Source organism: Akebia trifoliata, chromosome 7, assembly GCF_017979445.1.
Source record: "Akebia trifoliata isolate Shusen 1 chromosome 7, ASM1797944v1, whole genome shotgun sequence".
In the NCBI taxonomy this organism is placed as follows: Eukaryota; Viridiplantae; Streptophyta; class Magnoliopsida; order Ranunculales; family Lardizabalaceae; genus Akebia; species Akebia trifoliata.
In genome coordinates, this window is record NC_141381.1 from 19,848,426 (window position 1) to 19,863,338 (window position 14,913).

The 14,913-nt window shown below is 36.6% G+C and overlaps 1 protein-coding gene across 1 annotated transcript in view; it reads left to right on the forward strand.

The window, feature by feature from the left end:
* Positions 1 to 14,913, forward strand: part of SUVH4 (histone-lysine N-methyltransferase, H3 lysine-9 specific SUVH4-like protein) — a 69,492-nt gene that overhangs the window by 11,420 nt on the left and 43,159 nt on the right. The gene's annotated exons all lie outside the window — the stretch shown is intronic.

Sequence of the window (14,913 nt, forward strand, 5' to 3'; positions counted from 1 at the left end):
GCCAACCTTTATCGTACTTGGGTAATTGATTTTTTGGCTTAGGTTGGTCATTAATGAAGGCCTTAAGAAAGACATTATTGGTCATTCTTTCTTGACTACTCTAAATTGTTAATGGTCATTGACTAGTCACCTTCATCTATGTCAATCTGGTGTGGATGTGATCCTCAGTAAGACTATCATTTGTATAACAATCTTTATATTTGGTTTCACATTAAAGATAAAAAAGGAAAATTTCAGATTCCTATTGTGATGATAAGTTCTTATGCATCTCATATTACATAAGAAATCAGACCTTGTGATTGTTATCCTAAAATAATGTTTCCCTCTGGAAGTGACAACTCATTAGTCTCTCTAGGTTTCACAATCTCTTTAATAGATCAATTACTAATATAATATATAAATTTTTTTTTTTTTAAAGCATGAAATTTCCATTTTTCTTACAAGTCATGGAATTTTCTCTTTTTGAAAACGTAAAACTTTTCTCTTTTTCAAAATTATTAAACGAAAAATAATAACTAAGTATGATAGTTGAATACCCAATTTATCACTCAACATAGTACACCTTTTTTTGGCTTTTCATTTCATTTATTTTCTTTACGTGTCTTACACGACGATGAGCCGAAGCATTTCCACTCTTTTCCTCGTGTCTTACATGATTCTTGGATCGAAACAATCTCACATATTTCTCTTTCGTCTTACATCTCTCTTTCGTGACTTACACGACATACACTGAAACATCTCACCACTGGGTACTCACTCCATATTATTGAAAATAATGTAGTCTCTTTAATTAGCTTAGTTTAATTCTATGTAAGGGAATTTATGTATTTATTTTTTAGGTTTTGTATATATATATATATCTAGCAATCTCTCATTAATGAGACTTGAGAGTTAATGTTATATAATTCTTTTTGGTATCTGAGCCACCCTATCTTTTTCTCTTCTTCTCCCATCATTCTTTTTGATTGTTGAGACCCAATGACCTACACAATCGGGTTGTTATTGTGATTATAGACTATGTGGTTGTATTGAGATCATAGCAGTGCTACTGTTATGCTGCAATAGCGCTGCTGTTTGGGATCTGTGCGACAGAGTGGATGCGTGACTGCTTTGGCTTTATTTGTTGTGACTGTTTTTGACTTTATTTGTTGCAGTAGTGTTGCTATTTGGGATCTGTGCGACAGAGTGGATGTGTGACTGTTTTGGCTTTATTTCCCATGACTGTTTTTGGGCTTATTTGTTGTGCTAGTGCTGCTGTTTAGGATCTGTGCGATAGAGTGGATGTGCGACTGTTTTGGCTTTATTTACTGTGATTATTTTTGGTTTTATTTGTTGCAATAGAGCTGCTGTTTGGGATCTGTGCGACAGATGGCTATGTGACTATTTTTTGACTTTATTTGTTACGACAGTAGCAATCAGATTTGGGGTCTTCCATTAGCAATCAGATTTGTGTTGCTGTCATTCTCTGCTTTCTTACACCTGTCGACAGCACCTAAGGTGATAGTGTTAAGACTTGCGGTAGCAGTTAGGCTGACCTTTTTTGTTGTTGATTTGATTTACGACAGAAAAAAAAGTGTTGGTTCTTCCTTCTTTGATTGAGAGTATAAGAAATCTCCCTTCAAACCAAAGTGTCTTACTTTTCTATTCGTACTAAGGAATGACATTGCATCAAGAGACCAAGGACTCCAATACCACTCTTGGAGCAAATTTCTCAGCACAATGAATCACCAATGCCTTATTAAATGATCACAATTTTTAGTCATGGTCGCAATCTGTTTGATTTTATTTGGGAAGTGGAGGGAAATCTAAATGACTTTTAGGCACCATTAATAAATCACCTCTTACTGATCCCAAAATTGAGCAATGAGAGATTGATAATTGCACCATTTTTGGATGGCTTTTCAACTCCATGGAGCAATGCATATACACCATGTATCATGAGATTGTTTCCTTTTTGTGGGCGGTTCTCACTCAAACATATGCACATGCTCGGAATGACTTGAGGATTTATGAGCTATATCGAAAGATTGCCTAGGCTACCCAAGAAATTCAGAGCGTCGTTGATTATTTTGGATTCCTCCAGTTTTGTTGGGAGGAGCTCTCTTACTGAGTCTATGACTGAGTTGTCTGCAGAAGTAGTCAAGTATGTGGTGACAAAGATTGCCCGAAATCAGACATATTAGTTTCTCATTGGTTTACGTCCTGATAGTGATGAGCGTCTTTGCCGTGTCGTTCCCTCTTAAACTCAGGCTCCTGATATTAATTCTTCTCTAGTTACAGATCAGATGGTTCTAGCCGTCAATTCGGGTTTTTTTGACTTTTGTACTTAGGGATTTGGGAATAAAGGTCTTGGAGGCCGTGGCCGTGGTGAATGTAGTGGTCTTACTTGTAGTCATTGTGGAAAGATTGAGCATGAAAAGGCTCGTTGTTTTTATATCTTTCCCCATCTGTTCTTATAAGTTCAATATCTTTCCCCATCTGTTGCGATCATCTGCCGTTCTCTCTTTGGGAAAGTCTGTTCCTCGCGTTGCAGCTGTGGAGTCATCATCAAATTTTCCTATTGACACTTTTATTTCCATTGGCATTATTGATTTACAACAACTTCAGACTCGGATTGTTGCTATTGTACGGGATCAGATCCATGCTCATACTCCCTCATCCATGACTGTGATATCAGTTACTACGTCCCGAGGCACATCTCCTGCATTCCTTGTTACTTAGTCTGGCTCTACAAATTTGACTTGGGTAATTGATTATGGTGCCTTTGATCATATAATCATTGAGTCTAACTATTTTACTTCTTCTATTTTCCTTGTTACGCATAAAGAGGTTCTCCATGCTGATGGGTCCCTTACTCCTATCCTCAACAAAGGTACCATCGCATTATCTTTTGGTTTTTCACTTGATTCTATGCTTCATGTTCTTAATCTAGCTCTTAACCATTTGTCTGTAAATAGCATTACCAAAGTTCTAAATTGCTCCGTAACCTTTTTGCCTACTCATTGTATTTTCAAGACCTGACTTCAAGGAGGATTTTTGGTAAGGGGTATGAGAGAGATGAGACTTGTTAGGATCTCAACCTATTGTGGTTTCGGCATCCGTGCTTCCACTATCTGGGAGTCATTTTTTCTTTTCAAACCTTAGATTTATGACATGCTTGCTTAGGGCATGTTAATTTCCAGCATTTATGCTCTATATTTTATACTTTAAAAACCTCTTGTAGTGGACTTAAGTTTCAGTGCTCTGTGTGTGAGATTTCTAAACACATACGTACCTTTTATATTCCTTGCATGCATCGCTTAAATAAAATATTTGATTTAGTCCAATATGATGTGTGGGGACCTTCTCCTGTTACTGATTTTAATGGTCATATGTATTATGTTACATTTATTGATGACTATTTTCGTTGTACTTAGTGTTTATTTGATGCGTTCTCGTTCTAAGGTGTTCCACATTTTTATTAATTTTCTTAAAATTATCTAGACTTAATACAACACAATTGAACTCTTAGGTCTGATAACGAAGGGGAATACATTTCTGATGAGATTCGATCCCACCTCCTTAAGCATGATATACTTAATCAGTTGACTTGTCCCTACACTCCTGAACAAAATGGGGTGGCAGAACGCAAGAATCATCACCTCATGAACATTATCTGTTGTTTTTTTTTCGAGATATGTATGTTCCCAAGTTATAATAGAATATGATAGTCCTCACTGTGGCTTTTCTCCTTTAATTGCATTTTGAATCACACCTTAGGGGGACAAGTGCCTCTTCATGTCTTTCGACTTGACATCACTCTCTTTCTCATTACATCAGGAGACTTTGGATGTACTTGTTTTATTCAGGATATGACTCCCTATCACACAAAATTAGATGAGAAAGCCATTTGGTGTGTTTTCTTGGGTTACTCATCTATGTTTAAAAAGTATCGTTGTTAAGACCCTCTTTTGCATCATGTCATTCATTCTTTAGATGTTACATTTTTTGAAAATGTTCATTTTTTTCGTACTACATCATCTTTGCAGGATCCTTCTTTTATAATGCTACCCTCTCTAGTCTTCTCTCTTCTTTCATCTTCTTTGCAGGACTCTTGTCTTTTGTGGGATCTATCTTTCCCTTTGCCACCTCTTAAGGTCTATTCTCGTCGTCCTTGTCTCTTAATGGACTTGCCAAACTTTTCCTTGGATTTAGGTATACCTTCTTCTACTCTCACACTTATTCCTTCTATTCATGATTCTCATTTACCTATAACACTTTGCAAATATAAGCGAGGATGTGTTACTGATCACCCTATTGCCGAATTTGTTTCCTATCAAGGATTCTCTTCTTCTTGTCAAGCCTACTTTGTTGCTATTGATTTTATATGGGTACCCCGGTATGTATTAAAGGCTTTGTGAGATCCCAAGTGGACTGGAGCCATGACTGTTGAGATGGATTCTTTGTAGAAGAATCACACTTGGGAACTTGTCAATTTACCTTCTGGGAACGGATTGTTTGTTGTAAATGGGTTTTCACTGTCAAGTATTTCGTGGATGGCACCGTTGATCAATACAAGACCCGCCTAGTCGCTAAAGCATTTATGTAGACTCTATGAAATGATTTTGGTGCTACATTTGCTCCTGTAGTTAAACTCTTTACAGTCCGTCTCTCTTTAGTTGCTTGTCATTCTTGGCCTCTCCACCAGCTTGATGTGAAGAATGCCTTTATGAATGGGGATCTGACCGAGGTTATCTATATGGACCCTCCTCTTGGGTTTCATCTTCAAGGGGAGTATTTTGAGAAAGTATGTTGCCTTCTCAAATCTCTGTATAGTCTAAAGCAGTCTTAGCGAGTTTGGTTTTAACGTTTTTCGGAGGTTATTTTATCTATGGAGTTTTATAGATGCAATTCAGATCATACTTGTTTTGTTTGTCGAGAAGTGGATGGCCATTGCACTATTGTATTAGTATGTGTGGATGATATTATAGCAATTGGGAACGATGCACAGTGGATTGACATGGTAAAAATGTTATTGGGTCATGCGTTTGAGGCTTCCCTCAAATATTTCTTAGGGATAGAAATGGTTTGCTCTAGTCATGGTATTTCGCTATCTCAGCGCAAATATACATTGGATTTCCTTTAGGACACTAGTATGTTTGTTTGTCGTCCTGCCTCTTCTCCTATGAATCAGAATCATCGTCTTCATGCTGAATCTGGTAATTTCTTACCTGATTCTTCTTATTAGAGATTTGTAGGCTGCCCGATTTATCTAACACAAGACCGGATTTGACTTTTGCAGTAAGTGTGGTTTGTCAGTTTATGCATGCCTCATACATTTCTCATCTTGATGTAGTTTATCGTATTCTTTGGTACTTGAAGTCCCGCCTTGGTTTTGGACTTTTATACTCCTCCACTGCTCAACTACATCTGTCTTGCTTCATTGATGCAGATTATGTTGGTTTTCTTATCTATAACAGATCTACCTCTGGGTTCTATACTTTCCATGGTGGTAGTCTAATCTCATGGAAAAGTACGGAACAAGGTGTGGTTTCACGCTTTTCTGCTGAAGCTGAGTATCGTGTTATAACCCTTGGCATGCGAGCTTATTTGGATTAGATTTTTTCTGATGGAGTTAGGTTTTCCTGTCCCTGACCCTTCTATTTTGTTTTGTGATAACAAGTCTTTCATCATGCTTGGTTCTGATTCAATCCTTCGTGAGAGTACCAAGCATATAGAGGTTGATGTTCACTTTCTTAGGGAGAAAGTTCGCTCTGGTGCTCTACATACAATTTTTATATTTTCTTTAGAACAACTTGCTGATATGCTTACAAAATCCGTTGGTCCGTCTGTCTCTAACTCTCATCTTGTCAAGTTGGGTTTAATTGATATATTTGCTCCAGCTTGAGGGAGAGTATTGGAAATAATGTAGTCTTTTTAGTTAGCTTAATTTAATTCTATGTAAGGGCATTTATGTCTATTTACTTTTTTGGTTTTGTATATATATTGTAGAAGAATCCGGAAATCTGATCTCATAGAATCAAGAAAATAGGATATTCTTCTTGATTATTCTTGATTACTCTTAACTTTCTAGAATATTCTTGTAATGTTCTACAATAGGATAGTTGGTTTATTATTCTAGAATATTTTGAAGTTCTAGATTATTCTTGTAATAGGATAGTTGGTCTATAAATACCACTATTGGGGCATTTGTAATGATCATCCAAGAATTCTCAATAAATTCAATTTTTCTACATGGTATCAGAGCACTAGGTTTTGATCTAGGGATTACCTATGGCGGGTCAAAATCCGTGGAAGACGGCTTTAACCGGTGTGACTAGTAAGGACTCAGTGGTGTCAGGGGAAAGCACCACAAGTCCGAACCTGAACTCCTCCATCTCATTTAGTGGTTCAGAAGGGTCCACGAATTCGTTCCAATTAAATATCCACCGTCTAAATGAAAAAACTACACGGAATGGTTGCAAATCGTTCGTTTGATTTTGGAAGGCAAGGGGAAGCTTGGATATCTGACAGGAGAAGTGACAAAACCTGCCGATGTAGATTCGACTCTCAAGACCTGGAAATCAGAAAATTCTTTGATTATTGCGTGGTTAGTGAACTGAATGGAACCCGCAATTGGCAAGCCCTTCATGTTCCTGCCGACGGCCAAAGATGTTTGGGAAGCAGTCAGGGATACGTATTCCGATCTAGAAAATTCTTCGCAGATTTTTGGTTTAAAATCCAAACTTTGGCACGTGAAATAGGGTGACCGAGATGTAACCTCCTACTACAACGAGTTGATGACATTGTGGCAGGAGTTAGGACCTCTGTTATGATGATGTCTGGGAGTGTGCGAATGATAGTGTCCGGTTCATGAAACGACAGGAGAATGATCGTGTATTTATGTTCTTAGCAGGACTTAACAAAGAATTAGACGAGGTGCGGGGCCGAATTTTAGGGAAAACTCCTCTGCCAACAATTCGTGAGGCCTTCTCAGATGTTCGGAGAGAAGAAGCACGGCAGAGTGTGATGCTTAACAACAAATCGGTTCCTAGTACTATTAACTCGGAAGTAGAAAGTTCTGCCCTTGTAACTCGAGATTTTCAGGAGGAGGTGAAGAAGGATGGTAAGCGTTCTGAACGTCCGTGGTGCGATCACTGCAAACGTCCGTGGCACACACGGGAAACCTGTTGGAAAATTCATGGCAAGCCTCAAAACTGGAAGAAGAAGTCTGGTGGAGCGGGGCGTGCACTTCAGGCTAGTGTCTCGGATCAAGAGCAGCAGTCTTCTTCAAATTCGTTTCCTTTCACCAAGGAGCAGATAGACCAACTGTACAAGATTCTCGAGTCTCAGAAAAATCCTACTTGTTCTTTGGCTCAAAAAGGTAATTACCTGAAAACAGCTCTCATTGGTGTCAACCCTGATCGCACCTGGATCATCGATTCAGGTGCAACCGATCATATGACAGGTTGTCAAATCTTTTTTCTTCATATAATCCTTGTGCAGGTAATCAGAAAATTAAGATTGCAGATGGCTCTCTTTCAGCCATTGCAGGAAAAGGTTCTATTATAGTATCTCCATCACTCACTCTTCACGATGTTCTTCACATTCCCAAACTTTCCTGTAATCTTTTGTCTGTCAGCAAGCTAGCCTGTGATCAAAATTGTCAAACTAATTTTTTCCCAACTCATTGTGTATTCCAGGATTTGACCTCGGGGAGGATGATTGGCAGTGCTAAACAGAGTGGAGGACTCTACTTCCTTGATGATGGATCTGAATCGAGGCGACAATCTCAACAAATAAGTTCTGCTTTGAATCTATTTCTGTTTCCAATAATAATATTATGTTATGGCATTTAAGATTAGGTCATCCAAGTTTCAAATATTTAAAACATTTATTTCCTAAGTTGTTTGGCAATAAAGATCCATCTATGTTTCATTGTGAAATATGTGAATTTGCAAAACACCACCGTACATCTTTTCCTTCACAACCATATAAACCATCAAAACCTTTCACTATTATTCACAGTGATGTTTGGGGTCCTAATAAAATAAGTACACCTTCTAGCAAGAGATGGTTCATCACATTTACGGATGATCATACTCGACTCTGCTGGGTGTATTTATTGAAAGACAAATCAGAGGCCGAACGCGTTTTTAAAAATTTTTACAATATGGTGCAGACTCAATTTCAAACTAACATACAAGTTTTCAGGAGTGATAATGGGAAAAGAGTTTTTAACACGACCTTGGGAAATTTTTTTCTTGAAAAAGGAATAATTCATCACAGTTCTTGCATCGATACACCCCAACAGATTGGTGTTGCAGAAAGAAAAAATAAACATCTGTTGGAGGTGGCTCGTGCATTACTTTTTACAACTAAAGTTCCCAAGTATCTATGGGGAGAGGCTGTTTTAACTGCTGCGTACTTAATAAACAAAATGCCCTCCAAAGTTTTAAAATTTCGAACTCCTTTCCAAGTTTTCACAAATTGTTTTCCAACTACTAGACTTTCTGCTGATTTACCTCTAAAAATATTTGGTTGTACGGTTTTTGTTCATGAACATCGAAAAATTAGAAAACTTGAGCCCAGAGCTATAAAATGTGTCTTCATTGGTTACTCCCCAACTCAGAAAGGCTATAAATGTTTTGACCCGATATCGAAAAAATGTTTTGTCATAATGGATGTTACATTTTTTGAAAAACAACCATATTTTAAGGATATTCATCTTCAAGGGGAGATTTTTAAGGAAGATTCATTTAACTCGGGCAATGTTTTTCTCTCAGATGATGTGTTTCTCTTGCAAGAATCTGAGTCTAGTATCTCTGCACCTACAGTAAATGGCCAAGAGTCATTCGTGAAAATCCTCCTATTATGAGTGATGTTCCCCTGAGTCTAGACCTACATTTGAAAAACAATTTAAAAATCAGAATTCTGAACAACAAATTTTGGAAACCGAAAATAAGGAACAACCTACTATAATGTCACAACATGATAATAGATTCAAGGATGGTGACCGAACTTGGAAAGGGATTGTTTACTTGAAGAAGAATCATAAGAAAAGGAAAGACGAATTGACTCTACAGCACAGCCATGATTCTGAACCAAGGACGAATCAACAATCTGAGTCTGTTACAGGTAATTCTCTTTCTCTTTCCAACAGTCAGTCTAAGCCTTCTGATTTAGACATTCCTATAGCTCTTCGTAAAGGGGTTAGATCTTATACTAGTCATCCACTGTCTAAATTTGTATCATACTCGAAATTATCATCATCTCTTGCTGCTTTTACCTCTCAATTGTCCAGTGTAGAAATTCCTAATAGTGTACAAGAGGCTCTAAAGGTTCCAAAGTGGAAGGAAGCAGTACTTGAAGAGATGAAAGCTCTTGAGAAGAACAATACTTGGAGTGTTGAGGCATTGCCAGCTGGGAAGACTACTGTGGGTTGTAAATGGGTCTTCACTGTGAAGTACAACTCTGATGGTTCAGTGAAAAGATACAAGGTTAGGTTGGTGGCAAAGGGATTCACCCAGACATATGGCATTGATTATTCTGAGATTTTTTCTCCTGTTGCAAAATTAAATACGGTGAGAGTACTTTTATCTATTGCTGCTAATCTTGACTGGCCCTTGCAACAACTAGATATGAAGAATGCCTTCCTCAATGGTGACTTGGAGGAAGAAGTGTACATAGATAATCCACCGGGCTTTGAGGAGAAGTTTGGCTAAAAAATATGCAAACTAAAGAAGTCCTTGTATGGTCTCAAACAGTCTCTAAGGGCTTGGTTTGAGAAGTTCACACAGTCTGTCAAAACAACAAGGATTTTCAAGGACAAGCTGATCATACCTTTTTTTTCAAGTTTTCTCATGAAGGAAAGGTTGTGTGCTAATAGTTTATGTTGATGATATTATTCTCACAGGTGATGATGTGATCAAAATAGAGAGATTGAAGAAGAGCCTTGCTTTAGAATTCGAAATCAAGGATTTGGGAGCACTAAGATATTTCCTTGGCATGGAAGTTGCTCGTTCAAGGAAAGGAATCGTTGTCTCTCAACGAAAGTATATTCTTGATTTTTTGAAGGAAACCGGGTTAAGTGGTTGCAGACCGGCTGAGACTCCCATGGATCCCAATGTAAAGCTTTGGGAAGAGGGAAGTGTTCCTGTTGATACTGGTAGATACCAGAGATTGGTTGGAAAACTAATCTATTTATCTCATACTCGACCGGATATTGCCTTCTCTGTCAGTGTTGTTAGTCAATTTGTGTACGCACCTTATGAAGAACACCTCGAGGCGGTCTACCGAATTTTGAGATATTTAAAGTCTACTCCTAGAAAAGGTCTATTTTTCAAAAAGACAAATCAAAGGAGTGTTGAGGTATTTACTGATGCAGATTGGGCAGGTTCAGTGAATGACAGGAGATCTACTTCAGGGTATTGCACCTTTTTGTGGGGAAACTTGGTTACCTGGCGAAGCAAGAAGCAAAATGTTGTTGCCAGAAGTAGCGCAGAGGCTGAGTTTAGAGCAATGGCTCAAGGGATCTGTGAGGTATTGTGGATATACAGAATCCTCGAAGAACTCAAGATGACTGTGGAACTTCCTCTGAAGCTGTACTGCGACAATAAGGCTGCAATAAGTATTGCTTACAATCCTGTCCAGCATGATAGGACGAAGCACATTGAGATTGATCGACATTTCATTAAGGAAAAAATTGAAGTTGGAACTGTTTGCTTGCCGTTTGTGCCTTCTAGTCAGCAAACAGCCGACATCTTGACTAAGGGGCTTGCTAGACCTAACTTTGAACATCTGATAAGCAAGTTGGGCATGATTGACATCTATGCACCAACTTGAGGGGGAGTGTAGAAGAATCCGGAAATCTGATCTCATAGAATCAAGAAAATAGGATATTCTTCTTGATTATTCTTGATTACTCTTAACTTTCTAGAATATTCTTGTAATGTTCTACAATAGGATAGTTGGTTATTATTCTAGAATATTCTTGAAGTTCTAAATTATTCTTGTAATAGGATAGTTGGTCTATAAATACCACTATTGGGGCATTTGTAATGATCATCCAAGAATTCTCAATAAATTCAATTTTTCTACATATATATATATATATCAAGCTCTCATTAATGAGACTTGAGAATTAATGTTATATAATTCTTTTCACATACACACTCAACTGAGAATCACATTCTCAATAACATCACAAGTTATCACATCTCCAGTGTGACCTTTAATATAAAGGAACTACAATTTCTTTTGAATGTCATTTTTTTCCCATTGATCCAAACCTTTTGTTTCCCTTTAAAAGGCAGATATAACCATTTTTTTGAAATCACAATGAAATACTTGAACAACAAATATCTAATTTTTCATAAAATAATTCTCTTGCTCAGTTAATTAAAATCATACAAAAAACTTGTTACAATTTTTCATTCTAAAATTCTTTAAAAAATCATTTTTTTTTATAACAACAATATTTCTATTTCTAAACTAAATGATTTATCAAATCTGTTTTTGATTAATCATAATCTATTCTCGATTAACTCAAAATCATGCTTTATTATTCCAATTCGTTTAATAATTAGGAATATTATTGGTTTTTATTCAAAACTAATTTTACAAGAAACACTTTTACAATTAAAACAATTTGCATGATTGTTTTGGTGCATCAACAAAATCCACTACAACATAAATAAAACAACAATATTTGAAAATTCTAATCTAACATGCATGTATTTGTTTTTGTAAAATACATATATTGAACATAGATTTTGAAATAACGAATTTACTTTGAAATAAAATTATTTTTAGAGCAAATCTTAGTTTCAGACCTCGATGTCCTGAATCTTTATTCAACTAGTCTAATTTTATGTTCACTTTCACTTCCTAATGAGATCAACACCTAAATTAAAAGTCAAGAAATGAACAACTTTAAGAGTCGATTTCTCGTAATAGGTTTATTAGAAATAAATATAAATTAATTCTATATTCATAAATACTCTTCTAAAATATCCTTTTGCATCAAGTAACTTTAACCATCAAATCAAGCTCACACAAAACTATGTTTCTCGATAGTTCTAAACTAACTAACCATACATTGTTAACTGAAAAAACAATCCCATCACAGTTATGACTAATAATCAACAAATTTCATAAAATATATTCCTTGAGAAATAAAAAGAAAGCTGTTTGATAAATTGTTTTAATTCTTTGTCCTTGCTACCTCCTTTCCCAACAAAAATACTTTCAGATCTTTAGACATTTCTTCTTGTAGCGCAAATTTTGTAGCATCTTGCACTGTCATCATTGAGAAAATTTACAAATTTCCAAATTATAAGATCAAGCCATTGTTATGCTAAGTATGAATAAACATCTATTCCACTAAAAATAAATCTCAGGACGAGAAACAGAGAATGGTGACTACATTAAGGTAAATATGTCTCAACTCTCAACATTATATGCTTTCCATTTTGCAAATGAATTTAATCATTTCTAATGTAGCATTAATTTGTTTCCAAAGCTATCAAATCATCCTCAACTCCCAACATTATATAACCCAACAAATGGTAAGCGGAGTAATGATTTACAGAATCCTCTTTGCCTTACTAAAAGAGAAACTCCACTGTGGTCAAACTTCGTACAAGGTTCGAATTGAACAAGGAAAACACCTAAACATATCAAACAAATATTAGAAATGGTCCCAAATATTCTTAGCAAAAGGACAATGTAGAAAGTCATGGCTTGAGCACTCCCCATTCACTTTGTTCGGCATTGCCCAACCTCTCCTGACGAGTTGATTTAAAGTTGGAAGACGTTCCAAAGTTGCAAGCCAATTGAAAATAGAGATCTTGGTTGGAACTTTCGGACCCCAAATATTTGTGGCTAGAAAAACCTTTATATTAGTTTTTTTTTTCTAAGCTTATACAATGACCGCATCGAAAAAAAGACCAATCCTTCGAATCCGCTCAAGACCTCTTATCTTTAGAATTAGGATGTGAGTTTGACTCTTCTAAGTATCTCAATAACCTCCACAGCTCCTTGATCTCCGAGTCATTGAACCATCCCAAGCAACTAAGTCATATTTTCCTGATTTGTTATGAGATGTTGATTTCCCGATTTGATATGAGATATTGACTTGCCTTTATTTTGAGTTAGGGCATAAAGAGAAGGGTAAAGCGGAACATCACCACACCAACAATCTTTCAAAAAATGAATCCAGTTACTCGTTACCTTGTTGTTCCTAAATAAAAGCAAACCTTTGAGAATACCATTCCAAACCCCACAAGCTTAAGGGCCTTTCTCTTCTTTACTTTCCCACCCATGAACTTCCTCCCTATACTTGTTACTCTAATAACTCTCCGCCACAACCCATTTTCTTGCTCTCTAGACCTCCACAACCATTTTCCCAAAAGAGTCGAATTCATCCCACCAAAACTTTGTAACCCATGGCCCTCTAGCTTGCCTAGTGAAACTTTCTTGATCCATCCCTATTGTTCCAAAAGAAATCTTTGCATATTTTATCTATCTTCATTTCCACACAACATAGTAAGGAGAACAAAGAAAGGAATTACTTGGGAATACTCGCCAGTGAGCTCTTTATTAGAGTCACTTTGCCTCCCTTGGATAGAAATTTTGATTTTCAAGATCATAGTTTCTTTCCAATTGTTTCAATGACAAGATCCCATAAGTTTTTGCTATTATTAGGGCCTCGAAATGCAAGCCTAATTACATAATGGGGAGCAAACCAACCCTAAAAACCAAAAAAAGTTGTCAAAACCCCGTACATTGGAATATCACCAACCGAGAAGATTTTGCTTTTGTAGAAATTAACAGGAATGACCGAAATAGCTTCAAAATAGCATCATATGCTCTCTCTCTCTCTCTCTCTCTCTCTCTCCTTGTTTGTCTGTCTCTGTACATAGACGCATGCAATAGTGTTGAGCCATTTGTGTTGGCATTTGATTTCCATGGAAAATCGAAATAGCCTATAAGTTACCTTTGCCATAGAGCCTTTTATGCAAGACGATGCAACTAGCCTAAAACAATGACTTTGAGATCAGGCTAAATCACCAAGAATAAGGAAAATAATAAAATAAGCTAATTTCACCTTAATTTAAGAGAAAATCTAGTAAAAGATTAAGAAAGGGTGCCAGGCTAATTACAGTCCTACAAGGCTAATCCCCAAAATCTGCAGTGAGTGATTAAAGGATATTTTGTAATTTCACTAGCCTAGAGTTTCAGTTCATGCCCAATTTGGATTCCATTATCCTTTCAAGGATTTCAAAGAATAATTATGCCCAAAGAGGTTTCTTTAAAAAACAAAATTTATTTTGTATATGGGTCTTTAGGAAAGTTTATAGGATCTTGGGTTCTGGAAAATACTGGATGCAGTATTGTCGCAGCAAAATTAATATTTTTGCCCTCAAAGGTCGTGAAAAGGTAGTTTGGTCGGGGATTTGAGCATTATCGGGGCTGTAGGGTTGTGGTTAAATAATAAATTGAATTCTGTTGCAATATTAGGCAGCAGAAATAAATTTCTGCAGCAATATGGGACACCAAGGGCAATTTACAGCAGAAAAAATCTTGGGCAACAAGGTTTACGGGTTGGATTGATGCATAGATTAAAAAATCCACTGTAGAAGATGGGAGGGAAAGATTTTGGTGAGAGAAGTAATGGAAAATTTGCTTACCTTAAGTAGGAAGTTGATAGAGTTATTTATCTTTATCTTGGAATCTGACCATTTGGCCTCATGCTACACCGATCACAGGAGAATGTCAGAAAGTTCTTTAGAAATTCATCATCCATTTTGCGACTTTATGAGACCTGAAAAGATTACTTGTTCAGACATGAATGGACACTTTTTAAGGTTTGCAAATAGCATTTCTTTCCCAAGTACATTGCAAACCTGACTTACATGGTCAAGTTATTGT